General features: G+C 38.5%; 1 long non-coding RNA gene across 1 annotated transcript; it reads right to left on the reverse strand.

Annotated features, from left to right (window-relative positions):
* Window positions 1–464: 464 nt before the first annotated feature.
* LOC140859157 (uncharacterized) lies at window positions 465–1,113 on the reverse strand. The gene is made up of 3 exons (XR_012142631.1): window positions 982–1,113; window positions 757–851; window positions 465–602 (listed from the first exon to the last, which is right to left on the reverse strand). It is a non-coding gene; the product is annotated as an uncharacterized lncRNA (long non-coding RNA).
* Window positions 1,114–9,827: the final 8,714 nt, after the last annotated feature.

Here is a 9,827-nt window from a genome sequence, read left to right on the forward strand (position 1 = left end):
CTCACCTTCATGATCCCACACCCCCTCTATTCCCTTCCTTGCTCGTATCCATTCGATATGGGTAAAAAATATTTTTTATTTATTAAAATAAAAAATTAATATCATTTTTTAATAAGTAAACGGGAAGATTATGTTGAATTATTTCAAAAATTTAAAATACTAGTTTGATTTTTTTTAAAATTAAAAAATTATAAATAAAATTAAATTAAAAATGAGACTATATTTATATAATTTATCTTAATAATAATAATAATAATAATAATTTAAAAATATTTTAAAAAAAATATTTTAATTTTTAATCTTTAAATTATTCTATTTTTTGATTTTTTTTAAAAAAATTAATAAAATATAGATATTTTTTTATTGACCACAGTTTTCCCTCTTCTCTTCCATGAATCAAACGAGTCCCTAATAATTCAAGCAAATGGGTCGGGTTTTTCCGCAATTAAAAAAACCTGCTTTACAAAATAAATCGTATGGAAGGGACGGCACAAGGTTCTCGCCACTTCGCGCTTTCACCATTGTCACACCCTTCTGCTTGGCAATCACAGGCTTCCACCATCATCCACCGATTAGGGCGTGGCATTCCAAAAAATATGAACCTGAGCAATTATAATATGGATGAGCTCCTTCATTTTTTTTCTCCGACAAAAAAAAAAAGAAAAAGACACGGATTCTTTTGTCTCGGAAGAACCACGAGTGGTCAAAAAATCGCACACAGCAGGGAATTGTACACATCCTCTTGCTACAACTAACCTGGTAGTACTTGAGCGATAGGGGCCGCTACTTCGCGTACTTTGGGGCAAGCAAATCCTGATCGATGTCAAATGATACCGGGTCGCGGTGAACAGCTTTATATACAATAAGCAATATAGGTTAAGTTCCAGGAGCTTGAAAACCACTCAGCCAGCAAAAGGGAATGGTTCTTAATTAAAAAAAGATGAAGTAATAAGCAACTAAATGTGAATTATGAATTCTGACCTCCTTCGCTTTTGCGATCTTTGGTGGCCCGCCAATATTTGTTTGGTTCTGGGACTCTCAAGAGGGCTGGATAATCTCCACTCATTCCGTTCTCTTCAGCCCCATGCTCAGACTCAAGAGCCTGTTTGCTTGGGATTTGCAATGGCAACAAGGAAGAGTCGAAGTTATATTCCCATATGTCAATATCTGGAACAGAATCATCTCAATGACTCAATGAGATCAAGGTTTCTGAGAGCTCAATGATGAGGAAATAAAAATAACAGAACCACATATCCCAAGGATTTACATCACCCTTTTCAATCATAATTTACCATTGTAGTTGGCTAGTTGCCACATCCTAAATTTACTATTGTAGTTGCCAAATGCTACACGTACGATTGTAGTTGCTACGTGCCAAACACATCAAGTTATACAGTCATCGTTGTCCATTAGTTATTATCATTCCACGACCCAGTGGCCCCTTGCACTTTGAGCCTATAGAGCACTTTGGCCCCTTGCACGGTATGACTCAATGAAAATCAAGATCAAGTTTAACTTCAACTTCCACAGCCAAGGAGGACAAACTGAAACCAACATTTTGCCCAAGTGCAAGAACCAAGAGAATGCTTGCGGATCATAATTCTAGTTAACTTCAATTGCATTTCAAATCCATTGAGATTAGAGTAACCACATACCTAGACTACCATACAAGGGAACAAGGTAGACTCCATGGGCATTGCAAGCCAACACAAGTTGGATAGCATTCACATCATAAATTGGAGCAAACAGCAATATATATCAACACATTAGTTTTAACTGGATTATAAAGCCACATGGAACGGTGAATGTTAAAGGCAATCTTTCCATGAGAAAAATATAGTCTGAAACGGCAAAGAAATACTTGATAGCCACTTACGTGATGCTGCTAGCTGGAAGTTCCAAGAACGAAATTTTCTTTAACAGACAGTAATATAAATAAAACATAGAGTATCTCCATACCAAGGACCCACTCAGGACAGCTGGCATCATAGGTAACACAAGGACAACCCTGGGACAAGCAATTAAAGCAATCAATTCGAACTTTCACTATATTTCTCATAAAAATATATATTCTTCTTAACATATGAAAACAGCCTACATGGAAAGATACTTGTATTCAAGAAATATGGAATAACTCCACCACAAGCAACGTGGACGAATCCAATCCTCAGTTTCAATAAGTTGAAAGTCATGATTCAAATTTAACAAAAGCAATGATCTCTTTGTTTTGTTTTTTGTTTTAATATTTTTTTTAAAAATAATGTAGAAGTGTTAGATTGGAAAGAGCTTTTGAACGATCTCAAATGACTAAAACAGCTCCTGAAATAATTTAGAATAAATTATAATTTTTTTTTTAAATTTATATTTATTATATTTTCATTCAGTATTTTGAAAATTTTATATTTATACTTTTAAAAAATAACAAAGTTACTGAAAAAATTTTGGACTTGTGAAATGATTAAATTACTCTCTTCTTCGGCATTACTGAGTAACATTCCTCTCGACCATCGAGGAAACGGAAGGTGGGGGGCGCTGAGGGGGGGGAGATGCAGCGGCGGCGTGGGAGAGGCTCGCAGGCCTTGGAGGGGAGGAGAGGGTCGGCCGTGGGGCAAGGAGTGGCGGGGCGGTAGGATATGAATTTGGAGAGAAAGGTGGTGGCGGCAAGACGGGTGCAAGGGTGGGAGACGAAAGAGACCATGGTGGTGATGCCAGTGAGAGTTGCAGCCGAGAGGGAGGGGGTGGCGGGGGAGGAAGAGCTTGAGCTCCGATGGAAGGCCGCACCAACCGCCTCCTCGACATGATGGCTTCCCTCTTGTCTAGCAGCAGAGGGAGATGGCACGGCGATAAGGGCGGTGGTTCTGAGTATGGTGCCGTGGTACGTTGGGGAGACGACAGTATGAGCGGAGATGGAGACCTTTGATGGGGTGCAGGCGGTGGAGATGGGGTCACTGGTCATCGATGGGATTGTGACCGTCCACTTCGTCAATCTGCGAAGCATGCAGACGGTGGTGGCGGAGATCTGGGAGCAGCACATGCAACAGTAGAGCCTGCTTAACTAGCAGTATGGCGTGCTTGCCGACAGTGGGATGGTCTTGATGCACCCACTTATGGGTGGCTGGGGGCCAGTTTGCAGCTAGAGAAGTCGACGATCCCAACCGATTTGTGGTGTGGTAGCGTTTGAGATGAGAAAGAAGGGGTGGTAGGAGGAGAGGGAGACGAGAAGGAGCCATTCAAGAGAGGAGGTAGAAGACGGTGCGGTAGGTGACACGAGAGTGGCAGCAGTCCAGCCGGTGGTCGGATCAGTTGAAGAAGCAGACGTGGAGGAGGAGAGGGGTGGAGGGTAGGGCAATGGTGGCGTGGGGGCGGTGGTGGAAGGTGAAGAGCACGAGGGGCTTGAGGAGGGAATAGTTGGGAGATTAGATTTAATAGAAGGATGGATTTCCTTTCTTTATTTTTTTATTTTTTTTAAAGATTATTTTGACCATTTCAAAAATTTATAATGACGTGGTAAGGTGATCAAGTTAACTTTAACTGATTATTTAATGGTATGTGTTAGAATGTAGGATTGATTAAAATGTTAAGGGTGTGATCGTAGGTTTTAAAAATTACTGGATGTACCTATAATTTTAATCTATCTTCAAAATTTTTTTCTAATTTATTTAATAATTTATATATTTATGAATGCCAGTGAAGTATGATTTATTGGCTTTGAGCTACCCACCGCTTGCTAAAACTTTATAGCCTGTTACTAAGCTAACAGGACAAGGAAATTTTTTTTTTTTTTTTTCTTTGGTTATACAACAAGAACTCTGTTTTAACTTCTAGGTGGTTGCAAGTCTATCATAATCATGCCACTTGAAATGTTGAAACATATGAGACATTATTTTTATATATAAAAAGTATACACCAACAGCCATGGAACTATGAAACCAACGGCTTAAAGAAAGAACCATTAAAACAAAACAAATATAATGTTCTCCTTTAAAAAGGGGAAAGCATCCTTACCCACCATATTTCAGAAAGGATAGGTTTGTGGTTGTTCTTGTGGTGGTAAACACCACCAGAAAGGGAATGTACTCACCCAATGTTGTCTGTGCCATCCCACAACCCGTCAGCTAAGACCATCGTCAAACCCATTGATAGAAGAGCTAGGAGTAGCAAAAAGTGAACCATGGCTTTTGTTAACAAGGTAGCAATATGAGGGGGATGCAAGAGAGATGTTTTTGGAAGAAGTGGTGGTGCTTCTATGCTCCGACATCGGGAGTGACATATATATATATATATATATATATTAACAAGGTAGCAATACGAGGGGGATGCAAGAGAGATGTTTTTGGAAGAAGTGGTGGTGCTTCTATGCTCCGACATCGGGAGTGACATATATATATATATATATATATATATATATATATATATATATATATATATATATATAGGTCGATCTGTTGAAAAAATTTATGATAATTAATCATATTAGATTTTTTTTCTTCTAATATTTTGAAAATATTTAAGTTTTCAGTTTTTATGTTTAGAAATTTCATTATAGATATTTAAATATTATATTTATTGAAATCCAATTTAAGCACAAACTGGCACCTGGCTAGCATTTTTTGCCACATGACCAATAGGATTGAGACAATATTATAGGCAATCTTGTAGACACTCAATGTGAACAATGTACATAGTTGGTTGCAAGCAATATTGCTAGAACGATATTGGTTAGATATTTAAGACAATTGGTTGTCAAATATTTAAGTCAGTATTATAGGAAGCCAAAAATATCTGTATTGATTATCAAGTATTTAAAATAATTGATTGTCAAATATTTAAGATAATTTTATAAGCAACCGACCCATATGTTGGTTGTAAAATAGTAGTTAAATAATGTCATCTTAAGATACTTGTACAGTTTTCCTCATATATAAATATATAGTGCCGCGCTAATTTTGGGTTGAGGCAGATCTCACGAAACGCCTTTTACAGCAGGATTTATCCCGAACCCGTAAGACGAGCATAACAAATTTTACCCGTTGTATAGTTCGGGCATTACAGAATTCAATAGCTGTCATTCCGTCATGCCCCTGACCAGATTTACTCCTCGAATCTGTAAGACAAGCATTAAACATTTCGATGCCGTCATTATTCCGTGCTATAGATTTATGTTAGAGATTTCAACCATTTTCTTTATAACCCGTTACAGATTTCAATCGCTATATCATTGTTTGAGCGTTATAGATTTCAACCACTGTCATTGTTCGTAAATTTCAAATACGAGTTTAGATCGGCTTTCGCATTTGAGGACAACCATGCTACACGCAAACGCCACTCTCGCATGGGCCTTTATGACAACTTCGCCGCATGCCCAGTAAATTTTGGGCTAAATCCCGAGGGCCTCTGTGAAGATTGCCGTTGAGACCACCGTTAACTACGTCAGGGCGGTGGAAGAAGGCCGGCGAGGATCAAAGGTTAGGAGGTGTTTAGTTTGTAACTGAAATTGAAATGAAAATAAAAATCAAAATAGCTTAAAATCTGATCAAATCCTTCAAAATATTTGATTCGTGATTGGAATCAAAATCGGAATCGAAATTGGAATGAAAATTTGAATCCATAAAGAAGAGTAGGGATTGAATTTTATATAAATTGAGCCATTTCCATTCCATCCTGAAATCGAAATAGAACTCCTCTCAATCAAACGGTTGAAATGAAAATCATCCATTTCGATTTCAAACCCCCACTCCTCCCAACCAAACAGCCTTTAGTGAGCAGACATAACTGCAAGCTTGTGAATGGGATGCGGGGATGACAAGCCATGATGGAACAGCGTTGTAACGAGGTGAACGCCCGGAAAGGATGACTCCTGTGCACTAGATCTTTGCAATGAAAAATATTTTTATGCTGCTAGAATCTTGAAGCATAAGTTTTCCATGGTAAATCCGGACATTCTCATGGCTGATTACGTTTAGGAGCAGCTGTCACAAATAAACTCTTGCTTTCAAAAATGCAAGTCTCGCATAAATGTGGTGTTCATCATTTCATGGCAGCAATACTTCATGTTTACTGTTGTTACTTATAATTATCCACAAAAAACTGCTCAAGCTTGTATTGCTGACAGCTTGACTAGATTGCTGGCAAAAAATAAAGCATGAACAAATCAAAGCATATTACTGATAGCCTAATCCCTGTGTCTTTAGCTCTGTAAACCAGATTGTTCTTCATCTGACTTTATTTAAGATGGATTACCACCAACCTACATCCAGCAAAGAAGCAACATTGTAAATTATGAAATTGAAAAAAAAAAAAAAAAAAAAAAAAAAAAGGCCTAGCTGCCGCTCTAAAATATTCAGACATCAGTATAAGATCGAAAAATAAGAAAACAAGAAAGGGAAGCAACAAAACTGAACAGGTCATTATTCTCATGAGGGAGGGTGGGAGATTGTCTTATGGATCCAAAGAAGCCAGCTTGATGATCACTAGCCAAAGAAACCCATGGCACCCAAAAGGGAACCAACAAGAATTTGTTTTCTTTAAAACCAATTAAATGTGGGGAAAAGAGCCAACGAATCTATAACCAAATGACCACAAAATGGAAACTACAGGGACCTGACCAGGATAAGAGGAGTGCGAGATAAAAAATAAGCATTGGATAGATCATATAAAAAGGAAAACAAGTAACTGAAATGTTACTTTGTCAATCCATCAGCAGCACTCACAGAGATTTTTCTGAAAGTAAAAGAACTACTAGTAATTTATAAGCATCAGCCACGTGCAAAACATTTGCATAACTGACTATGTCCTTTTTGCTAAGACTGAACAGCCATCTAGAATGAAACCAGAAAGTATAACAAAAACAAGGACTGAACTGCATGAGTTTCTCAACAGCAAAAACAAAGCAGAGAATCCACACCCCCACCCCCCACCCCACCCCACCCCACAAAAAACAAATTGTAAACTAGGAAGCATGTTTTTTCAGGAGGAAGACAAGCATTGGTACAATAGGAAAGGACAGCCCACCCGCCTTCCCCTCTTCCTTCTCCAAAAGGAAAAAAAAACAACACGAAAGCACTTGTTGTAACCAAATTACGACATGAGAAGAGATGCTATGCTTATGATGTGCTAGGTGAAAGTGGTAGTGAAATCAACTAGACTTCAAGTTTAGGTATTCAACATAGCAACATCACACTAGATTCTCATCTCACTAGCATCAGCACTGCAATGAAGATAAACCCATCCCCACTACATTCTCCAAGTCTAGGTATTCAACATAATTGATAGCAACATCAGACGCCCTTGTTTCCTTATAATCTATCTCCCAAGTTTTTTAAGTTTTGGACAAAACCCAAATTTTTGATTGAGACTGATTCGTTTCAGCAGAAAGAAACTAAAACTATGCTTTTTTCAATGGTTCAGCAGTTTCAATAGGATTTAACCAAATTCAGCTAGTTTGGGATGAACCTAGTATATTTAAGTCACATTTCAAGGATATTTTATTTAGTTCAGCTTCCTTATAAATTACCAAGCTTGTAGGAAGCATTGGCATGTTAAACTTGAACTTTGTGAGTTTGAGCCAATCTTCAAGCATATAAGATTCAGAATTGTAGAAAATTAAGGAAAATGTATATTTGTTTATATGCTTCATCGTATTATCATTTTAGATTTTTCTCAATAAAGTAATATCTTGCAAATCTACATTACAAAGCATATGATACAATAAACAAGATCACAATTTTTTAAAGAAGTGCATAAATGCATATCTTGGTGAATAAAATTCTGACTATTAAGCTACGATCATTCTAAGATTGTGTATTGACTTTCCTATATAATTTTGAACAATATTGGCTTTCCAATATAATTTTGGACAATTAATGAAAGCTTTCAAACTATCAAACTATGCATACACACAAGGCTTCCAAAAGGTACAGCGTAACCTAAAGCTCCAAAACTCATTCAAACCACCACAATTGCGGAGACCGGTACCCATTGGTCTGCTGAAATCGATTCCGAGTTTCAGTTCCAGCTGTCTTCATTACTAACCCTGCTTAAGGTTGGACAATGGACATGCTCATTTGTCTTGAATATGTGACTAGAAAATGCATCTTTGTTGTCTTTTGATTTGTCTATTAGATCCAACAAGATATCTTGAACTTGAAAAATGGTTTTAGTTGGAATTTGAACTCTTCCAGTCCTTTTATCCTGAGCTTCATTTCCTTGTGGATCCTCTTTAGTGTTGACTGATGTTAGCCTCCATACTACATGAATCCTCTGCACTGCTCAAATTTTTCATAGTCGATGCAGTAGATTGAATAAAAAAGGGATGGTCATCCATAGTCATTGTGAGACATATATGATTTAGTAAGCAATGGTAAAAAAGGGTACCGGTCATCAATGGTAAAAAACATATTATCATCATTAATACACATCAACTCAGAAAATGCAATATAATCTGCTACTATAATTATCAGTCATGTCGTTTGAAGTCTATATGTCTACATTCTGGAAAACAGAATCTCAATTTAATCAAGTTACACCGGACGTAAGAAAGTCTCTGTTCTGAAACATTTAACTGTATCAGATGTAAAAACACCATACGATGGATGCACTTTAAATTGGGTACCAATGTTAACCAAAGCATAATCATATTTAGCTTTTATGAAGGTATGCATGCATACACTAGAGAGTAGAGAACAATTTCATGAGGGAGATAATTTACCACATACTTTGTCTTCCTTGTGCAGTCAGCACCTAGATCCTTACTTTTTGTTTTACTTCATAGAAAGGAAAATAAATTGAATTACCAGATTCCCAGCATTCCACCTCACAATAATCCTAAGGTTTACTTAAGAACAGGAGATTCATATAAAAGCTTATCATGTACACAAATTGTTAGACTACGAATCAAATCGGTCCGCTGACGTATCTCTATTTTAAGAACATGGGTGGAAAAAAAAAATGGTACAGCTCTTAAAAATCCATTGGATCCATCAGACAATTAATAAGAGGAAATGAAAAATCTGGACGATCTAAAAACCGACTCAACTCATACCATCTTCCAAAACGACATCGTTAGTGACTTTTAGAAGCCGATCAAACCACGGATGATTCTAGCTGGACGCACTGGAATAACATGTTTGCTTAAAAAAAAAAGGACAAATATCACATAGATAAACATCAGGAAATTTTAGGACAAAAAGGTTTTTTTTTTTTTTTTTTTTTTTTGACCTTCTTCCAAGGTTCCGGAATTAGAAGTCGGAACACCGGCCGGCACGCTCCCAGTCGCCGTACCGCGTGGGCTCCGGGCCACTCGGTCCGCCGACCTCGCCCGTCAGCTTATTTACATGAACGCCGTCGTCTCCATCTCCTTCGCTCGTGTCTTCTTCCTCCCGATTCGCTCCAGTCTCCTCTTTCTCCTCCGTTCTCGGAGGAGGCGGTGGAGCAGCAGAGCCTCCGGATGCCTCTTTTGGTTGCTGAGGACCGGACGAACTGAGACACCTCTGGACAGAATAGATCGAAGGTGGTAGAGCGTCATGAAGCCATGGTCCTAGCCCTGATCTTGGTCCGCTGGTCTCGCGCAACGGCGTCAGCAAACGGCGGAGATTGCTGGCCATCTCTGCTCTCAATTCCAGCTGCGGCTTCGTCACGGCCAAGGAAAGCGAGGGGAAACGGAGGGCTTCAGGTGACTTGATGTCAGGGCGGTGTCAAGGCGAGGGTTTTTCTCCAAATGGGATGAACGGGAAGTTTGGCTTCACACGGGCGCCCCTGTTGTCGCACGAGCTGCGCGTGGGAGGAAAGGCTCCGATAGCGGTTGGGTGTCGCTCGCCGACTTTGGACAC

The sequence above is a fragment of the Elaeis guineensis genome, chromosome 7, assembly GCF_000442705.2.
Source record: "Elaeis guineensis isolate ETL-2024a chromosome 7, EG11, whole genome shotgun sequence".
NCBI lineage: Eukaryota > Viridiplantae > Streptophyta > Magnoliopsida > Arecales > Arecaceae > Elaeis > Elaeis guineensis.